This window comes from Cupressus sempervirens, chromosome 2 (assembly GCF_028749045.1).
Source record: "Cupressus sempervirens isolate cs-2001-9-10 chromosome 2, ASM2874904v1, whole genome shotgun sequence".
NCBI lineage: Eukaryota > Viridiplantae > Streptophyta > Pinopsida > Cupressales > Cupressaceae > Cupressus > Cupressus sempervirens.
Genome location: NC_143119.1, coordinates 123123194 through 123140767, shown reverse-complemented (window position 1 = coordinate 123140767; position 17574 = coordinate 123123194).

The window sequence follows — 17574 nt, the reverse complement described above, 5'->3', positions numbered from 1 at the left end:
TATCTACTCCCTTCCCTATTTACTTACTACAGTCAACTTTCTCCATATCAATGGCCAAAAAATCATCCTCATTAAAGAGATCTTTATTTGAATTTGCCATTTTTTGGCCTTCCTCCTAGTAGGAGGAGCAATAGCTCTTTTCTTTGGAGTATTTACTTTCACTAGGGTTTTGACTAACCCCTTACCCTTTCCTTTACTTTTAGGCACATCCACCTCATCCTCCAAGTGCTTCCCTTCACTATCCTTAGTTTTAAAGGCCTTAATAATTGTTTGAAGCATCCTCATCAACATTCTACATACCTTTCACCTCAAGGAACTTAGATCCATAGAATGCACTTTTATGTAATCATAAATGAGTAGCATTAAGCCATCATGGAGTGGGGGATTAGTGAGAATTTTCTCCCTTATACCACTAATACTTGCATTCATGGAAGAATGAAGGTAAAATGGGATGGAGATTTTAATTCTATGTTTGAAAATGATTCAATATAACAAAATCATCTGAACAAACCCTAAAGAATCTCTCATTCAGAGTTAAGTAACAGATAATTACACACTAGACAAAATGCCAAATATTTTTAATGCAATTAGACTGAAAGTAGGCTTTACTATCCTGCTTGACAAGGGCTTCACTCTCACCAAATTTTTTAGGAAACTCCTCAATGGTAGTGTATGGGAATTCACAATCTCTACAGAATTTCCTACAAATAAATGGGATGTCTATCACCCTAGAAACTAGCTCCTTAGTTGTAATTTCTTCTTCTACCAATATGTAGGGTGCCCTCATTCCACCTTTGTAGAAAGAGATGAGTGATATGCATGTTACCATCATGAAGATTGTCCATGAAAGTGGTGATACCACCACTTTCTAGAATCTCCCAAAATTCCATGTTTCATTTCTATTTGTCACAATTAGATAGCTCACGTTGTCTTTAGTGACCTCCCATGACTTTGTGATAGTTCTTAGTTAACAAAGAGCAGTTGCAAGGAGACTTTGCAAGAAATTGTAGAGCCAAATGATAAAAAAAAGCTCTCAAATTAACCTAGAAAGTATACAAGAGAGTTGAATCATTAATACATGTGTTCCTACATACTCTCTTTTGTGTAGCTCAAAATTAATTTAATTTGTCACCTCTATGTGTGTCCATTCTTTTTAATAAATACTTCTTCTTTCCCAATAATGATGTCATAATAAATGTTTGATATGACCTCAATAGGTAGGCCATCATTTCCCTTCAATGTCATTCTCTCATCACTCCTCATTGCCAAATTGACTATAGAATCTGCCACCTTTTTTGATTCATGATAGACATGAGAGATAAAGTAATTCTCCATAAATTAATCATGTTAATTATCTTCTTAATGATATTTTCAATATACCAAGAGCCACTAGAGACACCATTTAGGTAGTTAACAATGTTCATTGAATATCCCTCTATCCAAAATTAGAAACCCCTTGTTCCTTAGCCAATTTAGTAATATGGAGAGATGTTATGGCCTCATTGAAGTGGTTAAACTAAATTCCCAAGGGGAGTCCCATAGCTGCCAAACACCAACCATAGTGATTTCTTATCACTCCCCCACGCCCATCCAACCTAGGGTTAACCTTGGCTTCCTTGGATATGTACCATTAATGTTGTTTATATTAATAAATTATATTTTTTGTTGTAGATTGATATTTTTTTTTCCACCATCAAATATTTTACCTTGCTTATAGGAAGAATTATTTGCCATTATGAATGATATTAGAATGGAGTATTAAACAATGGATTCTTGGCCCAATTATGATCATATTATATACCATAAATAATGTGAATTTGTAAAATAATGTCTTGAATTTCACACAAGGAGATATCAAACATATCAAATTAAAAAAAAAAATTTATATTCTCATAATTCTTCATATGCAACAATTATTCAAGTGCATAAGCTTGACTCAATTTATGGTTTACCTTGCACATAATAGAAGTCAAGATAAAATTATATGAATGCTTGTATATGGTTTGACATTTATGGTCATAGAGTAAAAGTGATGCACTTTAAAGAAGAACCTCACAATCTCAATCTTTCATTGGTAGTGGACAATGTCAATCCATTTAGAGAGATGATCTTTGTTTACTCGGTGTGGCCTCGTTTTGTAATCAACAATAAAATTCTTCCATGGATGTCAATAAAGAGGGATAAAATTATATTGGAAATGATTTTTCAAGGTGTTTTTTCATTTAATAGTTATCTACATTCAATTATAAATTTTACTATAAAATGGACACAATAATTATGTAATGTTGTTGTGCATTCAACTAGGTAAGTAAAAAGTTAAAGATATGAACATATATTGATTCTCTTATTAAGTGTTGATCATAGAAGGTATCTATATAGGTGATGAGTATGCATAATTTTTTGAAGCATTTCTAGGAGATAACCCTACCACAAATGTATTAGTGATATTAAAATCTTACAAAATTATCACTAGTATATTTGGGGCAGGGTCAAGCTCCCAACAATGCTTCGACAGATTTGTGTGTCCATCACTAGTTTATATATTATATAAATAGGTGAAGACCATATATGTTGAAGATATTCAAAAAATTATTAGTGATCAGAACTCCTTGGTGGTTTTCTAATAGGGGATTCCATAGTTGTTTTATATAGAAATATTTTAAGCTTTTAGTTGTTTTGATTTGTTGGCTTAAGGGCATTCCTTTTCCTATAATGGTCATAATTTTGATCTCCATTTTGATCTATAACATAAAAAACTTATAGACCTCTAGTAGAAATGAAAATATTGTTGAGAAAATATTGATACAAGTATAAGAATGTGTTTTATTTTGTTAGTGATATCAAACCTGCTTCTTGCTGATAAGATAACTACTTAGTTGATTTGAGTACTATCATTTATTTGATTGAAGGAGAGGATTTGATCAAATGTGATAAAAAGAACACCTAGAGAAAAGGTTGAGTTATGGTATGAAAAATGAGTACAAAGATCAATTAAGACATTGATGTTATAGTGTATTTATTATCTACTTGAGGCAACAAAGGTTGGATACACTAACTAAGTCTAGAAGAACAAGTAAGAATAATTGAGTCTGCCAAGCTTGACTAAGTGAGCAATAGGTGCCGAGAAAAGTTAGTGCAAGCCAAGGAGAAAATCAGTTGGATCCGAGTAAAGTGAAGTATTCAGTGTATGCCAAGTGAACTTAGTGTAAGATGAGTAAATTTTAGTTGATTCTGAGCACTAGTTAACTTTAGTGTTTATCGAGTTAACTAGTGGAATACGAGTAGAAGAACAATACGGAAGTCGAGTGATAGCATATTGATGCTAAGTGCCACTATTCATGTTAAATTATAGATTTGATGAATCTGAGCTAAATATTTTATTTTCTTGAACTGTGTGAAACATATGGAAGATAACTATGATGAGCTAGTGGCACAAAATTCAAGGTAAACCATTTTGAGGTGAATAGAAGGGAGAAGTTTCTAGAGGAACCAAATGGAAAAGTGTGTAGTGTTAGCCATATTTTCCCTCCTGCCAAAATTTGAGTTTTTCTTGTCAAGCATGGCCAACGGTCACATTTTAAAATATTCAATTGATCAAATGTTAAAAGGTACATGTAAATCCTTGGGTTGTATTTTATATACTAAGTCTTGGGATTTTCATGCTTTATCCCCTTAGAGACTGAAGTCATGATCATGCAACTATTTTTCATCGCCCAATCATTGAAGTCTATGGCTTAACCATCAAGGGATCTATGAATATGCGATACGATCTTTTCAACAGTTAGTGCAACTTTGTAGTTTAGGAGGCTAACATCTAGTTATTAGTGGCAACATAGCGATTTCTCTTTATTGCTCAATCACAAGGTTATGATCTTGACTTGGTATTTCAGTTGTGATGTTTTGACACTTCCTCATTTGCATGATCTCAAAGAGTTTAGTGTTAACCATGGTCAGGATGGTGAAGTCATGAATCACCTTGTGTGCATGGTCATTAGGGTCAGTGATGAGTTAAAGAATTAAGTTGTGAAGCAACAATAACATGAAAGGAGTAGACTAGATGGTTGTCATAGCTTCATCAGGTTTATGGTTTGAGCCACAGTTAGTACTATGGTCATACATCTCTTCCTATTTTCATGTTCAAACCTGGGTTGAGGTGGCGACTAAGTGGTGGTAGTTTGGATCACAGTTTCACACGATCTAGGCATTTAGCGCTAGTAGGAACTAAGTTGCGACATGCCACCATATGGATGAACCCTAGTGATATGGTAGTTCCTGATTGGTCAAAGAGATAAATAATACATGAAGGGTCCCAATTATATTTTGATCATTAGATTTGGAGAAAATAAATGGCTATCATTATATTGCTTCTTGGAGTTGTAAGTTTATTAACCAAAGCAACATAACAAATATGCAACATGTGTCCTAGCGAACTTGGGTGTCAAATGAGTTGTGGTAGTTAAGTTCATTTTCACAAGTTCATGGGCATTTTATGTTAAGTTAGAGTTTAAGTCATGATAGTGTTAGTGTATGTGTTTGGTCTTTGAATGCAGAGCTGAATTCTTGGCAAGATGAATGGCACTCTGACTATTTATAAACAAATAATTATCCTTCTAAGGTTGTCCCAATTATTCTAAAAAGAATTGAAGCCATATCGTCTCCTTGGCTGCCTCTATAGTAGCTACATACTCTACCTCTATAGTGGATAAATCATTAACCTTTTGTAATCTAGAAACCTAGATCATGGCTACCCCACCGATAGTAAAGACATAACCTGTGGTACTTTGCCTAGTATCAATATCCCCTACCAAATCTAAGTCAACATAGCCCTATAAATCAGTAGTAGAGCCCCTAAAGCGTAGACACATATTAGATGTTCCTCTCAAATATCTGAGAATCCATTTAATTGCATTCCAATGCTCAATTCCTGGATGACTTACATATCTGCTAACAACTCCCACTGCATGTTCAATATCTAGCCTAGTACATACCATAGCATACATCAAGCTTCCTATAGGTGAAGCATAGGGTACCTTGGACATATTATCCTCCTCTTCTTGTGTCTTGGGACACATCTCCTTAGTCAACTTCAAATTACTAGGTAACGGTGTGCTAACAACTTTAACATTCTCCATAGAGAAATGTTGCAACACCTTCTCAACATAATCAACCTGAGATAGCGCCAATTTTTTATTCTTCTTATCTCTACAAATCTTCATACCAAGGATTTGTTTTGCTGCCACCAAATCCTTCATAGCAAATGCATGTGCTAACTGGTGTTTCAAACCCTTAATATGATCCATGTCAAACCCAACTATAAGCATATCATCAACATATAAACATAAAATAATGTACTTGTCATCATCCAATCTCTTAAAATAAACACAATGATCTAAATAATGCCTATTGTATCCATGCTCATGCATAAAACTATCAAATTTTAGATACTATTTCCGAGGTGCTTGCTTCAAGCCATATAAACTTTTCTTCAATTTCCACGCTAAGTTCTCCTTACCTTTGACCTTAAATCCCTGTGGCTGAGCCATATATATCTCTTCATCCAAATCACCATGAAGGAAGGCTGTTTTAACATCAAGTTGCTCCAAATGCAAATCTTCAGTAGCCACAAGACTTAAAATAGTATGGAGAGAAGTCATTTTAACAATAGGAGAAAACATCTCATCAAAATCAATTCCTTTTTTTTGTGCAAATCCTTTTACAACTAACCTGGCTTTAAATCTTTTCTTACCTCCATCCTCTTCTTTTAACCTGTAAACCCACTTATTCTATAAAGCTCTTTTACTTGCATGAAAATTGCATAAATCCAATGTCTTATTCTTTAGCAAAGAGTCCATTTCATCATTCATTGCAAACTCCCACTAAATCTTAGTATCTACCTGCATAGCTTCATCATAACATTCAAGTTTCATCAGCATCAATAAGTGAAATAGAATACAAAGAGGGAGCAAATATTTTTGGAGGTCTAATTTTCCTTTTTGACCATCTAACATTCACTGGTGTGTGTGGTATTTGTTGCTGCAATTTTTGCACATCATGAGGAATGACTGGAACATCATCTTTTGGAGTATCATCTAGCACTACATAATCATCTTCTTTCTTCTTATGTTGTTGCAACAGATCTTTGTACAACACTTTCTCATTGAATATGACATCCTTGCTTCTTACAATTTTATGATTTTCAAAATCCCAGCCTATAACCAAATTCATTAATGCCATATCCAACAAATATGTTGGTTTAAAGAATAATTTTTATAATCGAGTGTCAAATACACTTAACCATTTTTCACCATACATGTTGAGCAAAGAGTAGGAGCTGAGTCACAGTCATCTGTCGAGCAATCTAGTTTTATCAAGTGTCGAGTGATATCAAGTACCGAGTGATATCAAGTGTCGAGTAATATCAAGTGCCAAGTAATATCAAGTGCTGAGTGATATCAGGTGCCGAGTGATACAGTTTTGTTTAGGTGCTAAGCTATCTAGGAAACAGCATGTGCCGAGCATCAGTAATGCTTCATGAGCTGAGTAACTCAGAATATCAGCATAAGAGTTTGTAATTGCACAAACTATGATGTAAACCATTTTTGCAGCTGACACAAGAAAAATCTTGAAAGATCTAGAGATAAGAATGAATCTTTCACATTTCCTATGTAATCTGCATGCAGCCAATTGGAAAATTGGAAAGGCATGCAACCAATCAGAAAAAGGAAAGTATTGTGCAGGAAATTGAGATTCAATGTGGATCGTAGATCCATATCTAACCCTAAGTCTTCAAAGTCTTTTTAAGGAAGACAAAAAGTCTCACTTTAAAAAAAAAGAATGGATGAAATAGGGAGAGAACAGTGTTAAGAGGAAAACATAGTTGAATTTAGTGAAAGGAGACATAGAGGGTAAGAGCAGGAATTCAATATTCAGTTGATCAGAACAAAGCAAAGGAGACGAATAGAAATCAGATCTCAAAGGATCAAAATCAGAGAGAGAGCCAAAACAAGTGCCTACATTTAGCAATCAATGATTGCAAACTATCAGGTTTATAATACCTAATACTCTCTTAGCATTGTATTAGAAAGGAAACCTTATGTAGATAGGTTGGCTTAACAGCTATTTGTAGATCCTTATCAAAAGGTGATTAAATCCTTTTAACAGGGTGCCACTTCATGTAAAGTGTTTTTAAATCCTTTAACTAGGTCACTATTGACATAGTGTAAAACCTTTAACAGGGCAGGCCATCAGAAGTGGTTGAACAATATTGCTGTAGTAATTTTGTGGGTATCATCCCCACCCCAGTTTTACCTTCTTATTTTTGGAGGGTTTCTGGGTCACCAAATTCCAGTGTTATGTGTTGTTGATGCATGTATTAGTTTCATGTTTATTTGATGTGTTTACATGCATGCAATTTACTTTCAGTTAAAAGTTTTATTGGTTAAAGTGTGATACTTCTGATTCAGCCCCCCTCTCATAAGTATTCTTTCCATATTTGAATATTCCAACAATTGGTATTAGAGCTATTGGTTCTCACAAGAAGTCTAACAACTTGAAGAAAAAGATCTAAAGATGGAATTCTTCAAACTTGGAAAGATTATTGACAATCAAGTGATTGATGTGCAATTGGCTCTACACAAAGTAGAGGAAGCAAGGGAGGAACTGAGAAAATCCTTGAAAAAAAGAAATAATTTAGCCATAGCTGAAAATGAGATAAACTACAAGGAGATTGATACCACAAATATATTTACCAATGGAGACACTAAAGAATTTGATGCAACAATAGCAGAACTGATGGAGAAAAACAAAGATCAAGAAAATGAGATAAGATCTCTCAAGATGGAACATGAATCACAGGCCATAATGTTATGTGAAATCATTGAACAAAAGAAAAGAGCAGTTTAGGACAAAGTCATGATGGAAGATGACAAAAGAAATCTTATAAACAGACTAGAAGAAAAGAGTATTGAATTAACAAGGATCTCAAACATGCAGATGGATACACTCACCCAAATGATGAACCTTCATCATGTACTAAATGTGAAAGACATTGAGATCTCTACACTGAAGATGTAGAATGAACAATTGTAGAATGACTTGAGACGAGAAAAAGAAATCTTAGAGAGCTTCAACAAACCCAATGAAGCCATCAAGTATTTTGAGAAATTTCTGAAATCCCCAAGATCAACCCATGATACATCAAGACTTGGATACAACAGTATTGAAGTTGGAGAATCATCAAAAGGTGTTGAACAAAGAAGCGACAAAGGTAAGGATTCAAAACCCACTTGTCATTACTGTAATAAGAAGGGGCATACTTCTAATGTTTGCAGGAGTAGGAGAATCAATCAGCCAAACACACATAAAAGCAAGAGTTACTGTCACAAGTGCAAAATGCAAAGGACATATGACACAAGATTGTAGATTCAATGTCACAAGGACACAAAGATTTGATGGACATTGTCATAATTGCAAGAAGTATGGACATAGGGCATTTGACTGTAGATCAAAACCTATGTGGACATCAAATCAGCCAACAAAAACAAAAGGAAATGAAAGTCATTATCATTGGGATTACAACACCAGGTACAGTTGCCACTATTGTCAGGAATATGGACATATACCCCAGAATTGCATAAGAACACATTTTAGGGGGAACTATAAAAGATGGTTGAATCAAACCACATGTTTCAGTTGCTTGAAAACTGGTCATATCAGCAGGAATTTCCCAACAAGGTCAAAGGCACCAAGTTCTGAGTTCAACAATGGAAAGGCAAAGATAGATGTTGAACACATCAGGAGTGAGATGAATAAGACATGGAAGAAGAAAGATGAGTGCAGCACATCAAGTGCAAAGACCACTTCACCTAATGGGTCAAGTGATCACACTTCATCTAATTAAACAAGAATGAGTGTGTGGGATTGATATACTAAGTTATATCATACATCAGTCCCAAAACATAGAAGAACTGCAAAGAAGAAATCAGCATAAGCAAAGATGCTAAGCCAAAATTAAGAATCTTGCAAAATCTGTCAAAGTTGTCTTCAAGTGCCGAGTTGCTAACATCGATCGAGTTGATAGTTGATGCCAAGCTATGAAATATCAATGGGAGCCAAGCAAAGTGAAACAAAATGGGTGCTGAGTCATGTTGAAATCCTTTAGGTGCCGAGTAGATAGTTGTCAGCACACTAAGCATTAATTGCTCTATTTTGAAGGGTACATAGGTCAATTTTTTATCATTTCTCACCATTCAAATGCGAAGCAAAGATGAAAAGAGTGCAGAAGATCAAGGGCAACTTAAAAGCCATTTGCAAGGATTTCCACAGTGATCCAACATGAGTTTCATTGATTTGAGGTATTTTACTTGTGTGTCGAGCTATGTAGTGTTTATAAACTAGTTTAAACTATAAACCCTAGTCTGGCAAACAATGGCATCTGGGTCTGGAACCACTAAGGAAAAAGAGAGTCATGAAATATAGTTAGTTAGTAATGAAGTTAAGCAACCAGAATTCAAGCCCATTCTAGAAGTTGCATACAAGAATGATCCCGCAGGTGCATTATCCGTTATTTCTGATAAAGTTGTCATGGTCCAAGATGTTCGTAGATGTTACAACTGCAAAATTGGAGCCATAGGAGATCTAGAAATTTATAATGCATATGACAAGCTATGTGAGAACAAAATACTAAAAGATGAGTTCTCAAGAATAGAGAGAAAGGTATTGATGAAAACCCTAGAGTTTCCAATTGTTTTCAAAGCTGAATGGGTATGCATAGTTTTGAGCAGAATACATGATGGAGCCTTTTGGTTAGAAATAGGGCCAGTGAAATTTACCAAGAAAACTGTTCATAGGGTTACTGGTATTCCAACCCTAGATCGGCCAAAGACCCTACGTAGTGACAAAAAGGAAGTAGTAGAGAGAAATATTGGTGCTAAATGGAACAATAGGGAAATGACTATTGATACAATCATAGAACCCCTACTAGATTTTTCTGTGAGAATAATTTCACACAAATTCTATCAGTCAAGCAGGTTAAACAGTGTGCCTTGTATAGCAGTTGATGTTGCATACAAATTGGTTAAAAAGGATCATACCTATGATCTAGCAGAGCTCATGTTTCAATAGATTAATGAGAATCTGGTAGCTATAAGGAAGAGCAAGGGAGCTCACTACAAATTTGGATTAGTTTTTGTGTGCATGTTTTTCTATTTGATGAAAGAATTTCCTTCTATAGGTAAGGTAAACTGGAATCTAGATAAAACAATTGTTGAACAGATCAATGGATATATTGAATAGATGGGTGATAATTTTGATGCCCAAATGAGTAGCTACTTTAAGGACTTCAAAAAGTCCATGAAATAGAGAATGAGGATTCCAGTCTCATTGATTGAGAAATATGAAAAAGACATTTGTTTTCTTGTAGATATTGGTTATACTTATATACAGGCAGTCATACCTGGAGTGAGATGGCTTAAGCAACTAGGTTATGAACTCGATATTGATCAAGCCTCTACAGTAATAACAACTCTCCTTGCAGAAGAAGTTGATAAGAATGAAAAAGCCTTTGGAACTTATGATGTTGTAAAATCGAGGGTGGTAATAGATTTGAAAACTGCCTCAACAATAAAGAAGAAAGAAAAATTGGTAAGGAAAATCACAAGAAAATTTGGTGTTGAAGGAGAAGGAACAAAAGAAGAGGAAGAAGAAGACATTGAAGATGAGGGAGATGAACCTCAAGGTCTGACTCAAGCATTAGGAGAAGACAAAGAGGAAAGTGCTAAGGAAGAAGAAGCTGAGGAAGCACAAGTTAGAACCAAGGTCACAAAAAGAAAGGCCACAACTCCTCCTGCTCCTCAACCCAAGGAAAAGAAAGTAGCTGCTCCTGCACCAAAGAGACCTACTACAAGGGTTGCAGCACAAAAAGCCCAAGAGGAGGCAAAAGAGAAGAAGAAAGCTTCAAAGAAGACTACTACCGAGCTAAAGAAGAAAAGAAAATTTGTTGCCCAACCTCAAATAGATGAAGAGAAGATTGAGTCAGAGGACAACAACTAATTTCATGTGGTAAGTCACAAACCTCAGATTGTCATTGATAAATTATGCTAAAAAATTAAGAATGATGATTTGAAAAGTTTAAAGAACCTAAATTTTTCTAAGCTCACCAAGGAGGAACAAAATAAATTAGAGGAATCAGTGTATGCTATGATGGCTGAGTATAGGCACACACCTCTAGAGTTAGATGAATCAATGCCTAAGGAATTGTACAAAATTGTAGAGGATAAATGGCATTTTTGTTTGCAAATGGAAAGGGAGATAAGAGAATCAACATTACCTAGGTTATTGCCTGATTTGACTAAAGATCAAATAACAAATACAGTTAAGAGGCATAACAATAGATTCACTCCCAAACATAGAGCTTTTAGCATTTTGCAGAACAAAATTGAGGATGTAGTTACAAAGTCCACAAGATTGTGGAGGATAATTTACAAGAAAATAGAAGATGTTTACAATGAAGAATATAAGGCAGAGGCAAGTGCTAGGAAAAAGAAGAAGGTTGAAGAAGAAAAAGAGAAGGAACAAGTGTAGAAGAAGGTTGACGAACAAAAGGAAGATGAAGAGGCACATACAGAGGAGAAAGAGGAAGAGAAAGATACAGTTGAGCAACAAGATCAAAGTTTGCAAGACACACAGCTATCAACTCCTAGTCCTCCTCATGCCATCATCACACCTACAAAGATTGTCAAAATCAAGGATGTTACAAACACTTCTAGTCCAAACATCAATCCATTAACTGTAGAGGATTTAACAAAAACTCTTGACCAATCAACACTAGTATCAAAACTATGTTCAAGTCCTATATTGGTCAGTGTTGATGAATTGGAGAATCTAGTAGCTAAAACAAAGGTAGTCAAGGTGAAAACACAAGAACCACCTTCGATCATACAACCTACTAGTATTCTATTCCTTCCTCCACCACCTCAACCAAGTGTAGTCACTGATACACTTCAAATTTCGAGTACAACAGCAGGGGAAGTCAAAGAAACATCTAAACAACCAATAAGTTCAACCCCACCTATTGATCACCAAAAGGATAAACAAGCTGAAGAAAAAGATGAGACAAGTAAGAAGGAGTCTTCAATACAAACATTGGTTGCATTACCCAAATCTGGTACTCCAACGCAGACTCTTCAGCAGCCGAGCACTGATAGGTTACCATTACAAGTCAGGACACCAAGCTCGAGCTCATCAAGGGCAATCAAGAAACTTCACTATGGAGTTCCTGAGCTTGATGAAGAAATAAAGATTCCATATTATGAATCCAACACTCTCACTAAAGAAGAGATCAATGAAATTTAGAGTGCATTGGATAGAAGAAGGAGACAAGAAGCACTAAGAAGAGAACACAAGAACAAACATACCGTGAATGAAATCAAAGACATATTCATAGGAGCTTTTAGCTTAAAGTCTCTAGATGAGTCAAGGCCAATCATAGAGCAACTATTTGATATAGTTGACTAGGTGACTAGTGAAGACTAGGATACAAATGCCAAATTACTAGAATGGTTAGAAAGAAAGTTTCAAGGCAAGGTAAATAAGAAAATATCCAATGATATAGCACTATCACAAGTGGAGCTGGCTAAGAAAATTGAAATAGTTAAAATTGTACTTGGAAACATATTTTCCCTGTACAACAAGTTGTGTGATTTTTCCACATTCACACAGGACACTAGCCAGAGAATACTGAGCTTGGAGAAAAATTTGAAGATTTCTAGCATGCAACTTCCCACAAATCCAGCTCAGAGTGAGAAGCATTTTTCCCAATCGCTTCACACAAAAAGAGAGTTAGCTATTTTAACAGTAGAGGAGGCAACCGACAAAGCCAAATTGATGCAAATTCAATCCTCAATAACTCCTCATTTGGAAATACTTCATAAGGAGCAGATGAATGCAGAAATAGTCCTCAAGAAAGACCCCAATCTTTCTACTTCTGATGGACTTATACACCTAGCAGCAGAGATTGCCATCTAGTATAAGTCATTGGATATTGCGCTAGCAAATTGGGATGTAGCTTTGAAGGTACTCCTCAAAGTAAATAGTACATTTTTGGCCAAGTATGGCATTTCCCTATCGAACCCTTGACATAAGTGTCAAAAAGGGGGAGATTAAGTATGGGGGAGTTAAGTAAAGATTAAGTATGGAGGAGATACAAAATGAAGTAGGAGATACAGAATGAAATGTTAAGTATGATGAAAGGGGCAAAATTTTGAAAAATTTTGATATGACATATTGGTCAGAATGTAGAAATAGGACAGAAGTCACTGAATGTACAAATCATAATCAAATCATAGGGAGTCATAAGGTATATTTCTATTTGTTCTTAAAAAAAATTTTAAGCAAATAAGAGGATGCATGAAATAATGTCAAGATCACAAGATCTTAGTTAAGTGTTTTTGCAACTCATGTCAAAGGGGGAGATTTTTGGTTTAAAGAATAATTTTGATAGCCGAGTGTCAAATACACTTAACCATTTTTCACCATATATGTCGAGCAAAGAGTAGGAGCCGAGTCATAGTCATGTGCCGAGCAATCCAATTTTATCAAGTGCCGAGTGATATCAAGTGCCGAGTGATATCAAGTGCCGAGTAATATCAAGCGCCGAGTAATATCAAGTGCCGAGTGATACAGTTTTGTTTAGATGCTGAGCTATCCAGGAAATAGCATGTGCCGAGCATCAGTAATGCTTCATGAGCCAAGTAACTCAGAATATCAGCATAAGAGTTTGTAATTGCACAAACTATGATGTAAACCATTTTTGTAGCCGACACAAGGAAAATCTTGAAAGATCTAGAGATAAGAATGAATCTTTCACATTTCCTATGCAATCTGCATGCAACCAATTGGAAAATTGGAAAGGCATGCAACCAATCAGCAAAAGGCAAGTATTGTGCAAGAAATTGAGATTCAATATGGGTAATAGATCCATATCTAACCCTAAGTCTTTGAAGTCTTTTTAAGGAAGACAAAAAGTCTCACTTTAAAAAAAAAGAATGGATAAAAGAGGGAGAGAACAATGTTAAGAAGAAAACATAGTTGAATTTAGTGAAAGGAGACATAAAGGGTAAGAGTAGGAATTCAATATTTAGTCGATCAGAACAAAGAAAAGGAGATGAACAAAAATTAGATCTCAGAGGATCAAAATCAGAGAGAGAGCCAGAACAAGTGCCTGCATTCAGCAATCAAGGATTGCAAACTATCAGGTTTATAATACCTAATACTCTCTTACCATTGTATTAGAAAGGAAACCCTATGTAGATAGGTTGGGTTAATAGCTATTTGTAGATCCTTATCAAAAGGTGATTAAATCCTTTAACAGGGTGACACTTCATGTAAAGTTTTTGTAAATCCTTTAACCATGTCACTATTGACACAGTGTAAAGCCTTTAACAGGGCAAACCATCAGAAGTGGTTGAACAATATTGCTGCAGTAATTTTGTGGGTATCATCCCCACCCCAGTTTTACCTTCTTATTTTTGGAGGGTTTCTGGGTCACCAAATTCCATTGTTATGTTTTTTTGATGCATGTATTAGTTTCATGTTTATTTGATGTGTTTACATGCATGCAATTTACTTTCAGTTAAAAGTTTTATTGGTTAAAGTGTGATACTTTTGATTCACCCCCCCTCTCATAAGTATTCTTTCCATATTTGAATATTCCAACAAAATACACATTTCTTTGACTTAGCTTCTAGCTTGGTTCTATTTTCAGAATCTATGTGAGAAAATGCTTCACAATCAAAATTTTTGAGAAAAGAATAACTCACCTTCTTACCAATCCATGCTTCCTCTAGAATACCACAACCCAAAGGAGTAGAGGGACCTCTATTAATAAAATATACATTAGTATTGATAGCCTCCACCCACATGTGTAAGGGCAGCCCAACAGCTAACATCATGCTCCTTACATGCTCCATTATAGTCTTGTTCATGCATTCAGCCACTCCATTTTCATGTGGAGTCTTTGGAATAGTTTTCTATCTACGAATACCATTAGTGAAGCAATAATCTTCAAATTCATGACTGAAATACTCACCACCATTTTCAAATCTGAGATTTTAATTTCTTATTAGTCTCATTTTCAACCAAGCATTTCCATTTCTTAAAAATTTGAAATACATCAGATTTATATCCAAGGAAATAAACCCATACTTTTTTAGTTGCGTCATCAATAAATGTAACATAATAATGAGATCCACCAAGGGAAGATACCTAAGCTGGTTCCCATACATCTGTATGTACAAGCTCTAATTTCTCCTTTTTGTTTTCCATCCTAGTCTTCACAAAACTCACTCTCTTTTATTTTCCATACACACAACTTTCACAGAAATCCATATTAACACATTTTAGACCTGGTAAAACTTTCTTTGAATGAAATAATTTCATACCTTTCTCACTCATGTGCTGAAGTCTATTGTGCCACAACGTTGTATCTGAATTTACAGCAACTATTTGTTCTCATTGCTCAACTGCAACAATTGTTCTTGAACATTCATTTTTTTCTAAAACAATTAAAGTAGAGGGAACAATATGACTTTTACAAAGATATAAAATGCCTACTTTCACACCTTTTACTACTACAAGGGAACCTTTTGAAACCTTCCAATTTTTATCATTAAAAGTAACTACACAACCATCATCACTGAGTTGCCCTGCTGAAATTAAATTCCTACTTAGCCTTGGAATGTGTCTTACCTCATGTTGTAGCCAATGATTCCCATTCTACAACTTAATCTTAATTTTCCCTTTTCAACAATTTTACATGGTTCATTATGCCTCAAATAAACAAGTCTAAAATCTCCTTGGACATAATCAATAAAATAACCTCTATGAGGTGTAGCATGAAATGAAGCACCAAAATCTAAAACCCATGAATCATCAACACTTTCTAAAGATAGAAGCAAAGCACCCTCTTCGAATTTGTTACTTACCACATTTGCCTCCTTGTCTCCATTTAGTTTATCTCTTTCATTTTTCTTTCTATTCCAATAATCTTTCTTTGTATGCCCTGGTTTCCCACAATACCAATAGTCATTTGGTCCTCTTGATTGAGACCTCCTCCCCTTTGACTTTCCTCTTGATTTTCCATTATTTCTAGAATTACTTCCTCTCTCAGTCATTTTTCCCTTGCTTTGTGCATTCAAAGAACTTCCTGATGTAGATCCACCTGAGGTTTTCCTATGAGTTTCTTCACTCAAAACAACACTGATTGCATCATCATATTTTAGGGTACTAGATCTAGTAACAAAATTATCCACAACCATTATCAAGCCATTCTAGCTTTCAGGCAAAGAACACAAAATAATGAGAGCCCTAAATTCTTCATCAAAATTGATACCCACAGAAGATAACTGACTAGTAATAGTATTAAACTCATTTAAATGATTTACAATAGATCCACCTTTTTCCATTTTCATATTAAATAAATGTTTCATGAGAAATACCTTGTTTGGAGTGGAGGGCTTTTCATACAGTGTCACTAGAGTTTTCATCAACTCTTCTGTTGTTTTCAATTTTGTAATATTAAATGCCACCAATGGTGCTAAGCATAATCAAATGCTTCCAACTATCTTTCTGTCTAAAAGATCCCATTCGTCATTTGACATAGATCCCTAATTCTTTGTTTTTCCTTCCAATGGCTTTAATAAATCTTTTTGATACAGATAGTCTTCCATTTGCATCTTCCATAACTGAAATTTCTACCCATTAAATCTGTCAACCCTTAGCTTACCCTCATCTGCCATTGCTCCCACTCAACTATGAGACTCCCACTTAACTGTGAAACTTTCCTATAGAGGATAACTGAAAAAAACAACCTGGCTCTGATACCACTTGTTAAGATTAAACCATAGACATAAATAAAAATTACATGCAAATATAACTAATATCATAAAATAATAGATCACATTAAAAACAAAACAAGACACCAAGATTTAACGTGGTTCAGCCAAACCTTAGGCTATATCCACCAAATAGCAAGTCCAATATTTTTATGATCTAGTGATTACAACCCAATTACAATCCATAATCCCTTATAGCTCAATACCGCCGCAAGAATCAATTTTCACATCACAACTATAAAACAATCCCTAACCCTAAGCTCTTTTATACAAGTATTAAACCACTTTAGGATTATAATTAATAATTACATGTCAGCCCAAAATCCCAATAAAATAGGGCCCCAAAGAATTTATAAAGTATGTACAACACTTTCCTGATTAGTCACCACAAACTAACAATTGACTCTTAGTCATTCTACATGCCTTTATATGCAAGCACTTCTAGTGTATTCAAATCAAATATTCATTCTCATATTGTTATTATGATCATACATTGTTGGTCCATATTGTGCTAAGTTCTTGAGCTTCTTCATCTTGGTGTCATTTTTCCCTAAGAAATTTTTTTACATGGTATCAAAGCTATACCAAATTCTTGTAGATAGCATGAATGGTATGTTAGTAGTTAAGTCCCCATGGTTTGTTGGGTCGTTGATATTTGATGTTAGCAAGAAAACTGTGACGGTGA